General features: G+C 55.2%; 1 long non-coding RNA gene across 1 annotated transcript; it reads right to left on the reverse strand.

Annotated features, from left to right (window-relative positions):
- Positions 1-375: 375 nt before the first annotated feature.
- On the reverse strand, positions 376-2,911 carry LOC135408396 (uncharacterized). The gene is made up of 3 exons (XR_010427579.1): positions 2,787-2,911; positions 1,507-1,678; positions 376-779 (listed from the first exon to the last, which is right to left on the reverse strand). It is a non-coding gene; the product is annotated as an uncharacterized LOC135408396 (long non-coding RNA).
- Between the last annotated feature and the right edge of the window lie 1,344 nt (positions 2,912-4,255).

Genomic DNA, 4,255 nt, shown 5'->3' on the forward strand with positions numbered 1-4,255 from the left:
AACATTTGCCTCACCTGTCCATGTCTGACCAGCTCCTTTGTACCCACAGAGGGTCATTCTGCACCCCCCACACACCTCAAGCTCATCTCAAACCTCTCCCCACCTGTCTGCCACCCAGTGCCTCATCTTTACCTCAACACATTCCTTCTCTTCCCAGCACATTCCCTGAACTTTAACACCCACAGTTTTCTGGGTCTGTCCCCACTCATCACCTCAGGTTACCTCAGTGTGTTCATTCCCTGCCCTGGACAGAATGAACCTCCTTTTTAACCCCCAGAGTTTCCCCTTCCAGCCCACTCCTGATTACCTCTCTTTGAACACAAAAGAGTCATTCTCTTCCCAGAGATTATCTCCTTTTTAACCCCCAAACTCTTCCCTACCTGCACACTCCTGGTTACCTCTGTTGGACCTCCAAATATTCATTCTCTGCCCTGCAGATTTGCTCCAGTTTGACCCTCAGAAATTCCTGAGCCTCTCCCCTACTGACTGCCTCACTTGATTCCAAAATGTTCCTTCCCTCTGCTGCACATTGCCACAGATTTGACCCCCACAATTTCCCCTACAGGTCCACCACTGAGTACCTCCTGTTCACCTCTCAATATTCATTCTCTAACATGGAGATTACCTCAGACATTTCCCCCCAAAACTTTCCCTACGTGTCCACTGCTGATTACCCCAGTTTACCTCAGGATGGACATTCTTTGTGCTCACAGCCACCAAGGCCTGACAGTCCCCTGCAGCCAGAGCTCAGCACACACCCAGAGAGCCAATTCCAGCATCTAAAACAAAAAAAAAAAAGAACAAAGTGCTTTATTTTGTTTTAAAGTCATTTAAAGTTGTTCCAAGCAAAGCAAGCCTTGCTCTGGTTTCAGTTGGGTGAACAGGGAGCGCTGGGCACAGGGCACGTCATTAATGCCCAGGGGATGGGGCTTTGTGGGGGAGGGAAGAGCAGCTGATGGAGTTGCCCAGTCCAATTCCTGCCCCAGGCCTGATGGCCCAGGACAAACCCTCTGGCAGGCAGTGGTTTTGTTCCCTCTCCTGGGCAGTGCCCAGTGTGTCCCTGTGGGCAGTGCCAGGCTGGGCACAGGCACACGCAGCTGGCAGCACTCTCTGCCCCAAAGACACTTCTGGCCTCCTTGGAAACTGCCTCTGACACTTGGATTTCTCCAGGAGAAATTAAGGAATTGCTCGTGGCAGTTTGGAGATGAAGTTCTCCCAAAGGGAAGGAAAGAACAAATATTCCTGTCAGAGCCCTTGGGATCTGCTGGGCTGAATTGGGAAGGGCCCCTTATCTGCAGAGCAAACACAGGACAACCTCAAACACAAAGCCCAGACTGTCCAGTGGGGCGTGAAAGCACCACTGGGACAAACCTCCACTCTCCTGATTCTTTCCAGGGGCTGCTCCAACCCAGCTCTGAAGCTGCCAAGCCCAAACTGTCCCCAGTGCTCTGGAACAACAGGATCTTCCCAGGGGTGATGCATTGGAAGCACAGCCCTCATTCTCACCCTCCACACGCTCCCAGGCTCACCCCAAATTCAGGACAAGGGGCCAAAGGCCCCTCGGGCCGGGGCTCTCTCTGTCTCTGCAGGCTCAGGGACTGCAGCCACCAGGGCCCTCCAGCACGGACAGCCTGGACCCAGAGCAGATCCCTGGGCATTAGCAGCGTCCTGGGCACACCTGGAGACAGAAACCATCAGCCTCTGGGATAGCACTTCATTGCCAGCACACACAGCCTGCCACATTTAGGGGGGCAGCTCTGGCACCACAAAGCCCAGTCTGACCCAGTTCTCCTGGGCACCAACACAGACTCCAAAAACCCACCAGAATGAGAATGTTCTGCTGCTTTGACAAACTTCAGCCCAGCTTTGCAAACCTCAGTCCCTGCAGCTCCTGCTCTCCAGAGCCCCGTTCAGGGCTGGCTCCAGTTCCCTGGAGAACCTGCCCCAGCCCCACTCTGGGCCAGCCTGAGCAGAAGCCACTGGGCTGCACAAGGAAGAACCCTCCCCTGGCTGCTGCAGCTGGAGGGAGATCCAGCTCCCAATGGAATGCTGGCAACAGCCTTCCAGATGGTCTCTCCCCAGCCCTTGGCAGTGGCTCAGGATGGCAGCAGCTCCAGTGCCAGCTGGATCCCTGCACGAGTCCTTGTCCCAGCCCTGCCACACGGACACCCACGGGAGACACCCACGGGCACACAGGCCTTGCTTGCACAATTCCTCACCCACAGCTGAGGGAAAGCCACACAATATCAAGAAATACCCTGTGCTGAGAGCACTCATCACTCCAGTCCATCAGGAGTTGGAAGGCCTGAGTCAGTGGGGGAAAAAACCCTAAACAAACCAAATCACCCCAAATTTCAAGGCAAAAACACGCTGCTTCCTTAACAGGAGCACACCAAACTCATTGAAGCCAGAGAGGAAATTACAAACAAACAAAGACCTAAATAGATGCTTTGCACTGATACACTCTCTGGTTGATCATCCCAAAGGAAATTCTCCACAGATCAGAAGCAAGTACCAATACTTCGTCCTCTGTGGAAAATTAACAACTTGAGGGGCTGGACATATCCAGGGAGGGTTCAGGGTCTGGTGGGTCCTTTATGGCTGATCCCGACCGGCCCAGGCCAAACCCAACCACCCCCATGGCTGCTCCATCCCAGACCTGGGGGCAACATTCAGACAGTTTGGAAATACTGCCCTTCCCTGCTACTCCCTCCTTCCTTACACATCCAGTGCCCAGGGAGCAAATGCCAACAGCAGGAGGAGAGAAACGTGTCCCTCTGACTTACCCCACCCCACGGGCAGCACCAGGAGCCCCCAGCCCGGCCGGCGGGGCTGCAGCCTCTTGCCTTTGGCTGCTCCCAGCCCAGGGCACTTGGCAGAGCTGGGCTGGAGCAGGGCTTTGGCCTGGCCTGGAAGAGAGGAGAACAAGGCAATTAAGGGCACTGGGCAAGTCAAAGGCTCCTGCCCTTCACCCTTCTCTTCAATTGCTCACTAGAGAGTTTGAGCCATGAAAAATGCAGGGGGACACCAAATAAAATGGGACCTTCTCCAGCATTTTCATTCCTATCTCTTTCAGGCACTAAAAGGAGGCTCACCTTTCTTACTGCATTCCTTGCCCCATTGGAACAGAACCCTTTTCATTCCAAACCTCCCTTGGGAGTCAGTCCATCCTCTGCCACTGGACTTTGGACAAAGGAAGAGACACCTGGGATGCTGGAGCCCAGGAAAGGAGGGAGAGAAACCTGACAGGGAAAGCTTTCAAGGCACTCCAGAACTCAGAAATATGTTCATGCCTTGCCAGCCCACCCCCATTCTGTGCCACCCACCTGAGCTGGGCAGGTGAGGCCAAGGCTCCCCTTCCTCCTGCCAGTCACTGTCCCAGCACATGGATCCCCGTGCTGGGCAGCACTTGGGAAAACTTGGGAAAGGCAGAAGGGAAATGGCACTGCCTGTCAGAAAAGGAGTGTCTGTGAACATCCCTTCTGCACCAATGTAATCCCATCCCTCTGCTCCAATAAACCCAGGGCAGGCAGGTCTCTCCAGCCCAGGGAGAACAGGAAGGAGAACTGCAGGAACACAGGCAGGCACGGGCAGCTCTGGGCACTGATTCCCTGCAGACCTCTCTGCACTTGGGGCTCTGGGCACTTCAGTTCTAAGGAATGGGGGGGCAGCAGCCCAGGAATGCCCCTCAGAAACAGGGTGCTGGGCACCTGGAGATTAGAGGAGGGGAGTTGTGAGGGGAGACACAGAGAGAGAACAGGAACAGGGGTTGTTTGGGAACAGGCTGTGTGTCCAGCAGGGATGGGAACTGGAAACACAGGAGGCTGGAGGAAAGCAGGGGGGAGCACTGGCCTGCCTTGGATGGATCCTTTTTCCCTTGGCTCAGGGGCCTCAGCTCCACCCTCGCTGAGAGCAGCAGGGAACTGCTGCAGGGAAGAGTTCATTTAGGAACAAGCCAGTGATGCAGCCACGGGGGCAGGGGAAGAGGGGTGAGGAACTGACACCAAAATGACACAATCACCCCTGAAAGGGACTTTATTGAGCTGCAACACAAACACAGGCACAGCAGGCCAGGGCAGGAGGTGCCCCCAGGACCACCAGCACAGCAGTTGGGCTTGCAGGAACACCATCTTCTCAAAGGATGGAGCCAGGGGCTGACAGTTGGGATCCAGCCTGGGGAGCTGGAGAGCACTCAGGCATCAGGGCCACATCCTGCCCCCTCACTGCACACAGTTCAGCCCCAGCAGCAGGGGGA

This window comes from Pseudopipra pipra, unplaced genomic scaffold (assembly GCF_036250125.1).
Source record: "Pseudopipra pipra isolate bDixPip1 unplaced genomic scaffold, bDixPip1.hap1 HAP1_SCAFFOLD_414, whole genome shotgun sequence".
Taxonomy (NCBI): domain Eukaryota; kingdom Metazoa; phylum Chordata; class Aves; order Passeriformes; family Pipridae; genus Pseudopipra; species Pseudopipra pipra.